The sequence below is a fragment of the Chiloscyllium plagiosum genome, unplaced genomic scaffold, assembly GCF_037043375.1.
Source record: "Chiloscyllium plagiosum isolate Xiang-an unplaced genomic scaffold, Cpla_swu_hap1 HiC_scaffold_5, whole genome shotgun sequence".
NCBI lineage: Eukaryota > Metazoa > Chordata > Chondrichthyes > Orectolobiformes > Hemiscylliidae > Chiloscyllium > Chiloscyllium plagiosum.
In genome coordinates this window covers 108582046-108599274 of record NW_028270143.1, presented here as the reverse complement: position 1 = coordinate 108599274, position 17229 = coordinate 108582046, and the positions used below count along the sequence as shown (strand labels likewise).

General features: G+C 40.7%; 1 protein-coding gene across 1 annotated transcript in view; it reads right to left on the bottom strand.

Annotated features, from left to right (window-relative positions):
- The window catches only part of ptprn2 (protein tyrosine phosphatase receptor type N2), a 970059-nt gene that overhangs the window by 194975 nt on the left and 757855 nt on the right, over positions 1-17229 (bottom strand). The gene's annotated exons all lie outside the window — the stretch shown is intronic.

The following is a 17229-nucleotide window of genomic DNA, read 5'->3' as shown; positions in this document are numbered from 1 at the left end:
TAGATATTTGAAAAAGCAGTAAATGTATGGGACAGGATGAGCAAAGGAGAGCTTTTAAAAAGAAAACAAAGTCTGCATTTACATAGCAATTTCCACATTATAAAAAGTAGATGGATGTAATTTCGATAAAAATTGAATAGATGGAGAGATTGAAACTAAACTGAAAAGGCAGACTCAGAAAACACAGCAAATGTAGCAAGGACAGGTAAATGAAGATTAAAAGTGCTGCATATGATACTTAAAAACATTGGCAGATGACGCAAATGATAAATGTAAAAGTTTAACAAATCCTATTCAAACAAAAAGGAGAAATTCATAAAGATGAAGAGGGAATCTCTTTGCAGAATACACAAGTACAATAGGGATAATTCATTCATATCAACAGTTGTATGCTAGCAGAGGATGTGGAATTATTCTTAGAGATAACAGTAGAAAAGGAATTAGTTCTCAAGTAATTAGTAGATGATAAAGTGGATAAGTTACCCAGGTCATAATGTCACATACTGAAGGCATTGAATGAGGTTCGGGGAAGATAGTACGTACTCTTGAATAACTTTCAATCCTCTTTGGACATAAAGATTGTCTGAGGGTCTGTAGACCAGTTAGTCGAACATCAGCCATGGGAAAACTCTTAACATAATAATTCAAGAATAAACAAATGAGCATTTTGCATTGAAATCAGGGATAGCGAGCATACATTTGTTAAAGTCTACAGCTATTGGTAATGTTTTTGACAAGGTGGCTGTATAAAGACAATGTGGTAGATTTCATGCTTACGGTTTTTCAGAAGGCCCATTAAAAAAATCTAGGCATGTGGCATAAATAGGAAAAAAAATAGCACAAAAGGGTATTGGCTGATGGACAAAAAGCAATGTCTTCACATTGTTAGCTGGTGCTTGAATTAGAGAAGGGTTTGATGATGTGCATCCGTGGGTCTGTGTTAGGATCTCTTGTGTTCACTGTGTGTTAAGAATTGGACCTTTGGTGTATTATTAAAATTTGCTAATGACACAAAAGCAGAGGAAAAGACAAACATCAAAATAGTATATTTAAGATGTTGGAGAGACAGGTGGCAGATGCAATTTAAAGTTGAAAGGATGGACTTTGAGAAATAGATTTTTTTTACAAAGTATAGACTTAATGAAAGGAAACTGAAGAGCACACATGGAAAAGGAGAGTCTGTGGTTTCAAACATAGAGACTTTTAATCAACCTGTTCTAAAATGTTAGTACACACTTTTGGAGCAGGTGGGACGCGAGACTAGCCCTCCTGGCTCAAGGGTAAGGACGTTACCATTGTGCCTCTAGAGCCCTTGAGCCCTGAGCTATAAGTCCAGCACACTTGCATTGCATCACTCTGCTAGCTAATGCAATATGAGACACCTCCTGACCAGGTGGGATTTGAATTTGAAGTCTTTGTTTAGAGGCAGGATCACTATCACTGCACCACAACAGGAATAATTAAAAGTGTCCATAACAGTGAGAAGGATTTACGCTTGCACTGTTCTGCTGCAACTGCCCGATGATGTTGACACTAAATAGGAAAACACTCCATTCTTCAGTAGTTTTATGACATTCCCCGCTTTAGTAATGCTTAAGAAAACTATAAGTGATCCTAACAATAAGTTACAAATGCTTAAAGCTTTTTAGTATTGTGATTACTAATTGTTGATTAGATTACCTATGGTATGGAAACAGGCCCTTTGGCCCAACAAGTCCACACTGACGCCACGAAAAGTAACCCACCCAGGCCCTATATTTACCCCTGACTAATGCACCTAACACAATGTGCAATTTAGCATGACCAACTCACCTGGCCTGCACATTTTTGGATTGTGGGAGGAAACCCACACAGACACAGGGAGAATGTGCAAACTACACAGTCTGAGGCTGGAATCGAACCCAAGTCCCTGCTGCTGTGAGGCAGCAGTGTTAACCACTGAGCCACCATGCTGCCCTCTTGATGATGATTTCGGAATGGCCAATTATATTAACCAAAGAATCATAGAAACATAGAGCACAGAAAGAGACCATTAGGCCTGTAGTGCCTAATGTCATGCTTAGACTGCCATCTCTGTCTGTAACTTTGTAAGTTTCTTGTTCTCAAGGATTTGTCTAATTCCCTTTTTAAATATTATTTATGGAATATTATTTATCTTTTCAGGTAGACTAAAAAAAGATTAAATTCACCTGCAGTCAAGATCTCCAGCCAATGATTTAAACCTGTGACCTCTAGTTATTGATCTGCTCTCCAAAAGAAAGCTTTGATCTTTACCTACAACATCAAAACCTTTCATCAGCTTGGAAACCCTTATTCGGCCACCTTTTATATTTCTCCATCCCAAGGAGAAAAGTACCAAGGTTTCCAATGCCTTCCAACTAGAGATTAATTTAAACAGTGACTACTAGAATAGGAAATGATAACAATTTATATTTAACAAAGCAAAGCATCCCCATCGTCTTCACAGGAAAAAAAAGAGCAGTAGCTTTTGATGAAGGTGTGGGAACAAGAGGGTTCAGTATGATAACTGATTATTCATCTCAAAGCTGACAAAGGCCAATCAAGCAGTAGGACAGGTCAAAGCATTTTGATTTGACTCCTTACAGTATAGAGACAGGCCCAACAAGACCACATTGACCCTCCGAAAGTCACCCACCCAAACCCATTCCGCTACATTTACCCCCAACAAATGCACCTATCACTACGGGCAACTTAGCATAGCCAATTCACCTGACCTGCACATCTTTGGATCGTGGAAGGAAACCCACACAGACACAGGGAGAATGTGCAAACTCCACACAGACAGTTGCCCGAGGTGAGACAGCAGTGCTAATCACTGAGGCACTGTGCCATCCACTTAAACTGGATATGTTAACCTTGCATCAATCAGAGGTAAATAGGTTTCAAGTATATAGATAACTTGGGCATTTTGAGCATAGCTGGTTAATGCTAAAATGTGATGATAATATTGATAAAGTCAAAAAGAAGAGTGGGGATCAGAAAGTTTGTTCTTTCTCATAGATTAGTAAATATGCTGACACAGAATGTGGCTCACCATATGGTAGCCCATGTACCATATACCATGAAATATGAAATCTCATTGTGTCAAATATCTTGAAGTTTTATATCAACTTAATTTATATCATACTTGTAAACATTGCTTCAGTTCTGTGCAGGCTGATATTACTGCATATTACACACCCATAACTGACTGACTACACTGACTCTATTATACCGACAGAGTTACTGAAGATGAGGAGGATATCTTTATACCAGAATTCCACACCAATTCCATTTACAAGTTTGCTGATGACACCACCATTGTAGCTCAAATCGCAAACAACAATGAGACAGAATAGAAATTGAGTGCTTAGTGGCATGGTGTAAAAGCAACAATTTCTGCATCAACATCAGCAAAATGAAGGAGCTGGTCATTGACTTAAGAAAGTGAAATGGAGGGCACGCTCATATCTGTATCAAGAGTGCTGAGGTGGAGATGGTCGAGAGCGTCATGTTCCTGGAAGTGATGATCACCAACAATCTGCTCTGGTCCACTCACGTTGATGCAACAGTCAAGAAAGCAAAATGTTTAGGACTCCCAGGGCAACACATTCCTGGTTGTTTACCAATGTGCTACCACCTCTGCTGGGTTTTTCCTGCTTGGGGAATTGGGCCTGTTCAGGCATGATGTGTTTGAGACATTACGATTGTGTCTGAGGCATTGTAGTTCCATGAAGTATGTTCATGTCCAACTGTGGATTCACTGTTCTGTGGGACCGTCCTCCCAACCTTGGCACATGCCCCTAAATGTTAGTAAGGAAGACTTTGTAGGTTTGACTGGGCTAGGTTGGCTATTGCTGTTTCTGATGCCTTTGTTTAGATTTTGCAGTAGTTTGATACAAGTGAGTGGCTTGTTAGGCCATTTCAGAGCACAGTTAAGAGTCAGCCACGCATTGGTATGATTCTGGAGTCAGATGTGGGCCAGAGGAGGTAAGAATAGCAGAAATTGTCTATGCGGTCTGGAATCTATTTCATAATACAACAGAGGTCGAGCAGACTTCCACAAACATTTGTCGTGCTAACTTAAGTAAGAAATGTACCTGGTACTGCACAGAATGGCATGAGATATTTAAGAAAAACTGACTTTTTGTTGGGAGTTAAATGTCCCTCAGTGTAGCTGGATACATGGAAATGGATTGGAATTCCTGAAAGTTCCCTCTATTAATAGCATAAGTATGACGTAACGGTAATTTTCAGTGCAAAAGGTTAGGAAATTAAGACATTAGTGAAACTGGCATTTTTACATCAGGCCCAAATACCCTCCTGCATCAATTCAGTCAAACCTCTGCTCAAGGCCTCTGCATTCATTGACACAGATTCTCATACAAGAATCCTGGCAACATTAGATTCCTCCATGTATGCCAGCTAGACTCAGGTACAAATTTATGGTTAGGTTTTAAGCACGTTGAGACATAAAGATATTTTTCTTGTAGTGTTATTTTAAAGAGTTCTCTCCACATTGAGATCTTTCAATGCATGTCAGAATGAGCGACATTTGCCTGAATCTTCTAAGAAGCCACGATGGTCACTGGATTGCTGCTCTGTTCGAAATTTCCCTCGACCTGACGATGCTCTGTGTTCGTGGCTGGGTCTTTCAATTGCAGATTTTCCAGAAATGGTGGCTGAGGTGGGATGTGCGTGGGGAGGCAGGATCCCGATGTATCTCTCATCTGATCTTTGTTTATCCAGAGACTGGGAAACTTGGGCTATTAAAACCAGGGTGGTGTAGTGTGAATGGCAATGGGATGGTGATGCAAAGCTCCAGGCTAACGTTTTCGGAACATGGATTCAAATCCCATCACAGCAGATAGCAAAATTTGAATTGAAAAAATTTGATTGATTAAAAAAAACGACGGCTCTGCTCTACCTCTGGGTTCAAATCTGCGATTATCCGATTTTTAATCAGGAAGAAAATCAAGGGTTGCAGAGAATAGACAGGACATTGGAGCTATCCATGATCAGATCAGCCATGACTGCACAGAATTGCTGAGCAGACTCAATGGGTTGAATGGCCTAATTCTGCTCTTACGCCTCATGGTCTAAATCTCATCTGATACAAACATGTGTCATAACATAGCTGCACAGTTCAGTTAAAAACTAAGTCACTTAGTGGGAATATGGCCAAATATTCTCTGTTCCTGGTTCTTCTTCATTCTCCCAATTGCTAATAAGAGTCTCAGGAAATTACAAAGTAAGGTGATGTCAGAATCAGCATAAATGTAATTTTTTCAGTTTTACTGTTTAGGAGAAGTGTCAGGCTGTTAGCTACAGCAAACAACCTGTCAGGGTTGGGTAGTTTAAAGAAAAAAAATTGTCTTTCTTCCAAACTCCAGTTCCATTTACTTATGATAGACGTTACCGTTTGGTGGTCATGTTTATTTCTTAACAAGCAGTACACTTCCAGAAGTGAATTAATTGGAATGAAAGTAAAATAGTGGGCTGTTTAAGAAAACAGAGTTGGGTTGATTGTTTTCTGCAAGTTCCCTTCTCAACAAGTGCTTTATCTATTTCTCACAGCTTTAGCCTGCAATGTCATTTTTCTGAGAATGTTTTCTTCACCACAAAAACTCATCCAGGAAGCAAAGGAAAGTAGTACATCGCTTATTTACTTTGATGCGGAAGAATTTGTCCATGACAGCAAAGAAATACATGAAAAAAAGTATCGACATACTGAGAAAGTGGTACTTCTTTGTTCAAATGTGACAGAAAATCATTAGTTTATTATCCTCCGTGTTGTGCTGATGTGTCTCATTATGTGTTGTTAAGTGCTGCAATGTCCGAACAATAACTTCACATTGCACAGCAGAAACAACAAAAAGGGAAAAGAATGTTGCTCTAACATTTAAAATGGCAGCAGATCAAGAAACTTTGAAAAGCGAAACAAGGATGCCTACTGAATTCTTCTGGTGGGACAAAAGAAACTTCCTTTTATCCATGTAATATGAGACACTTACACTCACAGAACCTCTACAGTGCAGATAGAGGCCACTTGGTCCATCGAAACCAACCCTCTGAAGAGCATCCCACCCAGAGGGCAGTTCAGAGTCCCACATGCAGGTCAGACCAGGTAAGGGTTACAGTTAACTCAGTAAACCAGATGGGATTTACCCAACAATTGACAACAACTTCGTGGTCTCTTCATTAGAGTTCCTTTTGACGCTTAATTCTAGAGCTCCTTTTTCACTGAATTCAAAATTAAACTTCCTTCATCACAAATTCCACCAGCTGCCATGGTGGTATTTGATTCCAGGTTCCCACCTGGAACACTCTGAAATAATATTCCAGTACTAGGCCAATGCCTCCAACACTGACTGCAGCAACACAGTCTCTGCAGCTCTCACGCACCACTCAACCTGACTTGCGTACAGCACAGAGACAGACCATTCGGTCCAACTCGTCCACATTGACGTCCCAATCTGACCGCGTCCTATTTGTCAGCATTTGGCCCTTATCCCTCTAAACCTTTCCTATTCATATACCCATCCAAATGCCTTTTAAATGTTGTAAATGGACCAGCTTCCACCTCTTCCTCTGGCAACTCGGCCCAGACATACATCACCCTCTGCAAGAAAAAGTTGCCCCTCACATCCTTTTAAAATATTTTCCCTCTTACCTTAAACCTATGCCCTCCAGTTTTGGACTCCCCTACCCTGGGAAAAAGACCTTGGCTATTCATCCTATCCACACCTCACATGTTTTTGTAAACTTCTATAAGGACATCCCCTCAATCTCCGATGCTCCAGGGAAAATCTCCCCAGCCTATTCAGCATCTACCTGTAGCTCAAACCTTCTAACCCTGGCAACATCCTTATAAATCTTTACTGCACCCTCTCAAGTTTAACAATATCCATCCTAGAGAAGGGTAACCAGAATTGTACGTGATATTCCAAAAGTGGCTTCACCAATGTCTGTACAGCTGCAATATGACATCTCTTCTTTACCCAATGTTCTGACCAATGAAGGCAAGCATGCCAAACACTTTTTTCACCACCCTGTCTACCCATCAAGGAATTGTGCACCTCCACCCCTAGGTCTCTTTGTTCAGCAATACTCCCTAGGGCCTACCATTTAAGTCCTGCTCTGGTTTGCCTTACCAAAATGCAACACCTTACATTTGTCTAAATTAAACTCCATGTGCCGCTCCTCAGCCCATTGGCCCTGTTGTACTCTGAGATTATTTTGTCATTGTCCACCTACACCACTATTTTAGTGTCATCTGCAAACTTACTAACTATACCTCCTACGTTCACATCCAAATCATTTATGTAAATGATGGAAAACAGTTGTCCCAGCATAGATCCTTGTGGCACACCAATGGTCACAGACCTCCAGTCTGAGCAGCGAATCTCTACCACCACCCTCTGTCTCCTACCTTCAAGCCAATGTTGTATTCAATTGGCTAGCTCCCCCTGGATCCCATGTGATCTAAGCTTACTGACCAATCTACCATGTGGAACATTGTCGAACGATTTACTGGAGTCCACATAGACAATGTCGACTGCTCTGTCTTCTTCAATCTTCTTTGTCACCTCTTCAAAAAAACTCAATCAAGTTCATGAGACACAATTTCCCACAGACAAAGCCACGTTGACTATCCCTAATCAGTCCTTGCCTTTCCAAATGCATGTAAGCCCTGTCCCTCAGAATCTCTTCCAAGAACTTACCTATCGCTAACATAAGGCTCACCGGTCTATAGTTCCCTGGCTTTTCCTTACCACCTTTCATAAATAACGGCACCAATTTAGCCAACCTCCAGTCTTCTGGCACCTCACCCTTGGCTATTGATGATACAAATATCTCAGCAGTCTATTCCCTAGCCTCCCACAATGCTCTGGGAAACACCTGATCAGGTCCTGGGGATTTACCTACTTTTATGCTTTTTAAGACTTCTAACACCTCCACTTCTGTAAAATGGGCACTTTTAAAGATATTATCACTTCTTTCCCCAAGTTCTCTAGCTTCCATATCCTTCTCCACAGCAAATACTGATGCAAAATGCTCATTCAGTCTCTCACCCATCCCCATCCACACATCGGCAGCCTTGCTGATCTTTAAGGGGCCGTATTCTCTCCCTAGTTACCCCTTTGTCCTTAATATATTAACAGACTCTCTTTGGATTTTCTTTAACTGTACTTGTCAAAACTATCTCATGTCCCCTTTTTATTCTCCTCATTGCCTTTCACACGACCAGGAACATTCTGTCTCTGAACTCTCATGATCTCATTCTTAAGGGCCTCCTACTTCCCAATTGTGAATTGCCTGCCCCAATCAACTTTTGAAAACCCCTGTCTAATTCCATTAAAATTGACCTTCTTCCAATTTAGAACGTGTGACATGGAGGTGCCGGTGTTGGACAAAGTTAAAATCACACAACACCAGGTTATAGTCTAATAGGTTTATTTGGAAGCCTTAGCTGCTCCTCCACAGTTACCTGATAAACCCGTTGGACAATAACCTGGTGTTGTGTGATTTTTAACTTGGCCCAATGTAGAATTTTAATTTTCTGATCAGTTCTATCCTTTTCTATACTATTTTAAAACTAACAGAATTATGATCACTTGCCCTGAAGTGTTCCTCCACCTACATCTCAGTCACTTCCCCTGCCTTATTTCCCAACAGAACATCAAGTATTGATTCTTCTCTAGTAGGTATATCTACATACTGAATAAAAACATTTTCTTATACACTTAACAAATTCCTCCCCATCCAAGCCCTTAACACTACGATAGCCACAGTCTATGTTTGGAAAGTTAAAATCCACTCCCATTACAACCATATTTTACTTGCAGATATCTGAGATCCCCTTACATACTTGCTTCTCAATTTCCCACTGATAATTGGCATGGGTGGGTAGGTGGGGTGGGGGTGGGGGGTGCTCTATAATACTAAATAAAAACTGAAAGAATTGCGGATGCTGTAAATCAGAAACAAAAATAGAAATTACTGGAAAAGCTCAGCAGGTCTGGCAGCATCAGTGGAGAGAAATCAGAGTTAATATTTCGGATTGCATGACCAGAACAGTTCTGAGGAAGGTTCACCCGACTCAAGACACTTAACTCTGATTTCTCTTGTACTAGCAATTTATACTTTTGAACCTATAATACAATCCCAACAAGGTGATCATCTCTTTCTTATTTTTAAGTTCCACATATATAACTTCACTGGATGATTTCCCAGGAATATCCTCTCTAAGTACAGCCATAATGTTCTCCCTCACCAAAAAAGCCAGTCCCCCTTCTCGCTTGCCTCTCTTTCTATCTTTTCTTTAGCAAGCATATCCTGGAACATAAAGCTGTCAGTCCTGTCCATGCCTGAGCTATGTTCCTGTAACAGTTAAGATATCCCAGTCCCATGTTTGCAACCATGCCCCAAGTTCATCTGCCTTACCTGTCAGACCTCCTGCATGGAAGTAAATGCAGTTTAATTTATCAGTCTTACCTTGTTCTCTGACAAGTTCTCATCTGCCTTGACTATTAGACCTGCTCCCCTTATCTACTGTCCCAGCCTCATTCTCTATTACTTCGGTTTCCCCTCCCATAACAGTTTAAAACTTCCCGAGTAACACGAGCAAATTTCCCCAGAAGGATATTAGTCTCCTTCCAATTCAGATGGAACCTGTCCTCCTTATACAGGTCATTTTTACCCCTGAAAAGATCCACATCTTCAAATGAATTCATTATTTACACATTGAGTCAGAACTTCAGCTCACTCTGCTCCTGCAGGCTCTGAATCATTAACTGGGCAGAAATTGGAATCGGCTTGCATAGTACAAAGTAATAATGAATAATTCTGCGGATATAACTTGATCACAGGCATTGCTCCCTTGTTTGCATTCTTTGGCCCAAAAACATTTTCATTTTCATTGGCTTTGCTGCATCTCAAAGTTGCATCTTTCTGCATTATCTAAACCATCCAGTCAATAATAAAAACTTTACTAACCAAGTAAATTCACTACAAAGTGAAAGAAGTCAAAATAATTAGTTAAGAACACCATTGGCTTTGTGAGAAAGATGTTAGTAAAATTTATATACACACCTGTATCAGGAAAAAGAACTGATCATGCCAATAGGATGATTCACATCTATGTTCCCATCATAAAAGTTACACAAGCCTCTATCAGTCCTTTTGAAAAAAAATGTTTTATCCAACCCTCTTCACGAAAGACCTTAACATAATATAATTTCCAAAGGTGTTTCACAAAACAAAGCTGGCATCAAAGCACGTAGGAGGTATTTGTGGTGCGGTAGCACAGTGGTTAGCACTACTGCCTCACAGCATCAGGGACTTGGGTTTGATTCCAACCTGTTTCTGTGTAGTTTGCGCATTCTCCCTGTGTCTGTGTGGGTTTCCCCTGGATGCTCTGGTTTCTTCCCACAGTCCAAAGGAATGCAGGTTGGGTGGATTGGCCATGGGAAATACTGGAATAGGGGAGGGGGTTGGTTTGGATGGGATGTTCTCAGTGTGGACTTGATGGGTTGAACGGCCTGCTTTCACATTGTAGGAATTCTATGAGGACACAAACAAAACCTTAGTCAAAGAGGCAAGCTTTAAAAAGGAACAGAATGGAGGAGAGAGCAGGAAATTTCAGTTAGGAAGGAATTTTCAATGAATATTGCATAGGCAGCTGAAAGTACGGTAGCCAATGATGGAATAATTAAAATTGGGAATATACAAGAGGCTGGAATTAGCAAATCTTCAAAGCATTGGCTGCAGCAATTATTATTTGCCTCAATTTATTTATCAGAGTTAGTATTAATTCAGGTCAGGTTATTGAGGTGACCATGCTATTAGTGTTAATGCCTACTTTGTTACCAGTAAAGTCTGTATGACTCAGCTATTATTAGAAGGTCGTCTTGCAGAACACCAGTTGAAAGGGATGAATCATAGTTTGCTGAGAGAGACTGACCTGAACTTTAGCTGTCTGTGTAAAAACATAAAGATTTCAAACTATTTGCCAATTACTTCAACAGCAGCTCATCAGGTAATCAACTTAGATTCTAACTCTCCAGCTGGTCAACCAAATAGCACAATGGGGGAGGAGTTGGGAACTGTTCCAGGGACGTAGTTGGGTGCCAGCAACAATGTAGTACACAGCAGGAAACAGACAGAAACAAAAAGAAATAAAGACTTGCATTTACATTGTGTGCTTCTCACCACCTCAGGAGGTCAAAGATCATTGCAGCCAATTTTGTGTACATCTGAAGTGTAATCAACATTTCTATGTGGAAATTACAGCAGCCAATTTTCACACAGTAAGATCTCTTGTCTGAATAAGTGTAGCTCCAACAGCTCTTAGAATGCTCAATGTTATCAAGGGCAAAGCAGCCCTAGCATCTAACGCCTTCAAAATTCACTCCTTCCACCACTAACAGACAGCAGCTACAGTGAGTAACATCTGCATGATACACTGTAGCAACTCATCAACACTCTTTTTGTCATTATTCTTTAATTCCATGTCCTCTACCACCTACAGGAAGGAGGGCAGCAGGTACACAGGAATAAAACTGCCTGCGAGTTCCCCTCCATCCTGAATTGGAAATGTATCATTGTTCCCTTATGTTGCTACATCCAATTCCTGGAACTTCCTCCCCAACAGCATTGTGGGTGTTCCTACACCACATGAGTTGCAGAGGTTCAAGTAGACAGCTCACCGCTACCTTGTTCGGGACAATTCAGGATGGGAAGAAGTGCTGGCCCAGCCAGTAACAGCCACACCCCATCAATGAATTTAAAGAAAATTTCACAAACAGCAATAAGATGAATTAGCAAATAACCTGTTCTGTTTTGGTGTTGATTGAGGGATAAATAAAGACCAGGACAGTAGGGGAACTCTTCTGATCTTCTTGGAAACAAGGCAGTGGGTTATTTTATATCTTTCTGTGAGGGTAGAGAGTTTCACACCTCATCTGAAAGACAGCACCTCTGTGACAGGGCAGTTCTCCCTCAGTGATCACACACTGGAATGTCAGCCTGGTTTATGTCCTCGATTCTTAGTTCTCCAGAATTGAAGTTGAACTCTAATGAAGCCCACTACATGTTTTATGTAATTGTTCTTTCAAGTTACCTTCCTTTCTTTGTCCTTAGTGATCATTGATGAGACGCTGACCACTATCCCTTGTGCATAAAATAACTGAGAACATCTGACTGAGAGCAAACTGACTGTTGTCAACTTCTCAGTTTGCATCCAAGTTGTCCTCTGACTTTGCAGTCCCATTGGCAAGCCCAATCACTGAAAATTTAGCAGAAAATGATTCCTCAAACATGGCTGATTAACATACCAACATGGTGTAATCACTCAATAAACTACCTTGAGAGCTCAGACAGTTACAGTGATAATAAATGATTTCTGCCCTTTAAGTGAACTGCTGAAATCCCGAGATCACAGACTGAGATAGTGCACTAGCTGAGGGTTTTGTTTCAGTCTGTGGATTGACTCGCGTTTTGTTAAAGTAGTTCCATCGTACAGCATTGGTAGCCAGCAAATGTTAGAGATCAGATCAAAGCAAAGTACAAACTAAAATCCATCACCACAAAATACTGTCTCCTTAGTGTGACGACAAGACATGACCTCCAGAAGAACTGTTTTTGGACAGACACATCCAAGGAAGCTCCTTGGATGCTGCCTGAACTGCTATGCTCTTCCAGCACCACTAATCCAGAATCTGGTTTGCAGCATCTGCAGTCATTGTTTTTACCAAGAATGACCTAACAGTGCTACTACTGACCAAGCAGCTTAGGTCCTGTGCAAGGTCTGTGACAGGTGGTGAAAGAATCAACAAGAGGGAAGAACCTACTTGACCTGGCCGTTGCCAATTTACCAATGGCGGATGTGTCTGTCCAAAAACAGTGCTTCTGGAGGTCATGTCTTGTCTTCACACTAAAGAGACAGTATTTTGTGTTGAGCAGCTCTACTGCTGTATTAAATGGAATAGATTCAGAACAGATGTAGCCACTCAAAGCTGGGTATTTATGTAGTGCTGTGGCCATCATCAGCAACACAGCTGTATTCCACCACTGTCTATTACATCGTAGCCCAACATGTCCCTCACTCTATTTTAAAATCAAGCTGCAATATCAACCCTGGTTCAATGAAGAATCCAGGTGGGCTTGCAAAGAAAACCTAAAAACAAGGTGTCAACCGAGTAAAGCAATCCAGGAAGACATTGCGAACTAAACAGCAGAGGCAGTGTGCTATTGACAGAACTGAGTGATCGCACAATCATTGGATCAGATAAGAATTCTGCTCCTGCAACATCCAGGTAAAAACAATGACTGCAGATGCTGGAAACCAGATTCTGGATTAGTGGTGCTGGAAAAGCACAGCAGTTCAGGCAGCATCCGAGGATGCTGCCTGAACTGCTGTGCTTTTCCAGCACCACTACTCCAGAATCCTGCAACATCCAGTCAGCAATGGCGATGGATAATTATAAAATGAACTGCAGTTGAATGGAGGTTCTAGAAACATCTTCGATGATGGAACAGCTCAAAACATCAATGCAAAAGACAAGGTTGAAGCATCTGAAAATACCTTCAGCCAAAATTGCCAATTGCTCTTTTTTTTAATTCATTCAGGGGATGTGAGCATCACTAGCTAGGCCAACATTTATCATCCATCTCTAATTGCCCACAGAGCAGTTAGAGTCAACCACATTGCTGTGGGTCTGGAGTCAAATGTAGTCCAGACAAGGTAAGGATCACAGTTTCTGTCTCTAAAGGACATTAGTGAGCCTGATGGGATTTTCCTGACAATTAACAATGGCCATCATTAGACTCTGAATTCCAGATTTTTACTGAATTCAAATTCCACCTTCTCGTTTGCCAGGATTTGTACACAAGTCCCCAGAACAGTACCTGGGTTTCTGGATTAACTTGGCTGTCACTTACCCTTGGTTTCCTCCTGAGGCTCCAAACATCACAGCTGCCTGTCTTTGGTCAAACTAAAGTCAACAGGTTGAGGAAGGGTCACTCAACCCGAAGGGTTAACTCTGAATTCCCTCCACAGATGCTGCGAGAAACGTCTGAGCCTTTCCAGCAATTTCTATTTCTGTTTCTGACATCAATGGGAATCAGGAAAAGCTCCACTGGTTGGAATCAAAGGTACAGTTATGAATGCTGCAGATGTCCATGAAAGTACTGTCCTAACCCTAATTTTCTTTGGCTCCTTCATTAATGATCTTCCCTCCATTGTAAGATGAGATGTGGAGATGTCCACCAATGATTGAATTGCTCTCTGGACTATTCACAATTCCTCAGGTACTGAAGTAGTCTGCGCCCATATGTAACAAGACCTGGATAGCACTGGCTGATAAATAGCAAGTTAAGATTCACACTATACCTGTACCAGGCATTGTAATGGAATATTCCAACCTGGCTGGTGCAGCTGCAAAAACACTCAAGTTAGATGTCCAGTAAAATCTATCTCCCTGAAACACAGTGGAGAAATAAAAAATGCTCCAGCAGAGAAATGATCCACAGATTGGAACCAGGATCAACGCTACTCAAGCAAGAGCCCTCGAAATCTTCCAAATCTGAAGGTAGTACATTCTGGGAAAAGTGTGAAATATCCAGGCCAACTACATTTGAGAAGTTGGAGACTTGTGGGGAGGTGAACTAATGGGAAATGGAATACAATGAGATGCATGATTGTATGATGGGTTAACTATGGGGGAATAAAAGATTAGAGAGGGATGGTGTTGGGTTAGGTAATGGTTCTGGAGATGTTAATGTTAGCTCCATCTGTTCTACTGATATCACACAATTTTCAGGGTACAGACAAGGAGTTCTACTCCCGATTTTGGAGGGAGCAGATGTACCTGTTTGAACTCCTTTACACCCTTGTAATTGTACTTGATCAAATTTAAATGCACTTATTGCCATTATACAATAAATCTTCTTGTTATGTAAGAAACTCTTCCATAAATACCCTATGGTATCCTCCATCTATAATCACTAGATAGACATAAGACAAAACAAGGATGAAGGACTGGTAGTAGCAAACAACCTCAAACAAATGAAGGTGTAAAGCTACTCAATAATTAAAGCTTTTGCCATACAATCAATGATAAACAAAGCTAGTATGTGGGAACTACAGATATATCGAGAAATAAATGACAAACAGGACTTTCAGATATCAAGATTAGTAGTATGAATGCCAAACTATTAAAGGCTTTTAGTAAAAGAACAGGCAATGTCTATTAAAGAGTGTGGGAAAATAAAGATTGAACTGTGGGAATTGTAATATGCTGTAATCTGTATAAAGTTTGAAGGTGTTCTGTAATCCACCAGAGAGCTTTAAACTTCACAATGTTAAGGCATCATCTCCATACCTCTCTATGAAGCAAATGATCATTCTCCTCTTTTCCTGAAGTCTACATCAATTTATCAAGTTGACACCCATTACACATCCCTCACCCAGTACCACCAGCTGAGGTTACCATGAAGGATTCTCCTTCTCAACTCCTTCCTTGGTCTGAGAAATGGTGATCCTTAGGTTAGATCATCACCAGTCATCTACTGAGAGAGCAGCCTTAAGGTCTGGGAAGATTGTAGTGACAATATTGATCGAGGCAGGAAAATATGACAGGTTGTCAGTAGTGATCATCTCTGGGAAAAAAAAGAGACAACCAGCCCTTTCAGGACCATAAGGTCTGGGACAATGTTTCTAATCCTACTCTTCACAGTTCACCTGCTGAAAGCACAGTGCAAGGTCAGCTGACAGACTATTGTCTTCTTATGCTACTTCAAATGGTCAGATCAGGGAGAACTCCGAGTTCCCACAGCAGTTCAATCTGCAAATAGTGGACCTTGGGGAGTTGGGATAGGTGGGATGGAAAGTACTTTCAGTTAAATGGGGATACCTTGAGTTAAATATGTTCAGTCAATAATGTTAAGAAAACACCTTCAGTTAACAATATTGGAATGTACTTTTGGGATGATGTAGAAATAATGTTTAATGACAATGCAGATAAGATATGCTTTGATGGAACTATGATGTCTGTAGACATGTGACAGCAGTTTTGCTATATAAGGCTGAAGATAAATGGATCCCTAAGCAGTGCCATATTGTCAATAAATAGTGTTTAAAGAAATTCCTTGAGGTGTGGCTTCAGCTTATCAGTAACATATCTGAACATAATACTAAAACAGCTCCTCTGTCTGCAAAATTGCCGATACCAATATGGTGAAGCTCCCAACATGGAGGCTGCTTCAGAGGATATCGCACCCAAAACTTACCCCACGTGCCCCTGTTTTCTTTAACGAAGATCAATTTCCATCACATTGCCTCAAAGAAATAAAAGGAAAAAAAGTTTAAGAGTTGAGAGTGTGGTGCTGGAAAAGCACAGCAGGTCAGGCAGCATCCGAGGAGGAGGAGAATCGGGCAAAATCTCTTCATCAGGAGCCCTGGGTTTAAGACCCTCACCTACTCCAGAGGTTTGTAATAACATCTTTGAACAGGTTGATTGAAAATATCTCAAAGCAACTGATCATTTTCTCTTTCAATTGCTTTAAACAGAAGCGATGAGGAAATTGGTGGAACTTTCAAAGCTGCCATTCAAAGGGGTTTGGAGCACAAAAGGTCACTCAACCAATTATGTGCATTGAACTAATAAGGTCATGCACACTGTACAAGGCCAGTAACATTAACTTTGCACTTTATTACCATGTATCCAGGATTATTCAGCTGTAATTAGAATTTTATTACATTCTGGTCCCTTTAGGTATGTCTTTAAGTGAGCAACCCTGTTCTGAATAGTTTCTATGAAATTACAATCATTTATAGCCAGTCGACAGAACAAACACATCCTAATAGACTTTTATTCAGTCGTCAGAGATCAATATAATTTTCAAGGTTATTTAAATTATGATTTGTAGATTAAAATAAAAATTTCAAGCGGAATGATTAGTTGGATATTTGCAGAATAATTGAATACAGTACTACTTAAATGATGACTGCATTCCTAATTACCTTATTCATTCACCATTCTATGTCAGTAATTGTAAAAGGCATTGCAACTAAATAATGTCATTTGGACATAATCAGTTATCTTAGTCATGGTGAGAGTCCTTTACCACGTTTCAGCACGCAACGACCCTTAGCAATCAGAAAATGGTTGTGAGTCTGTGGGGAAAGGGAAGAGAGCACGTCCTACAGCTGCTTGGGGGCAAAGA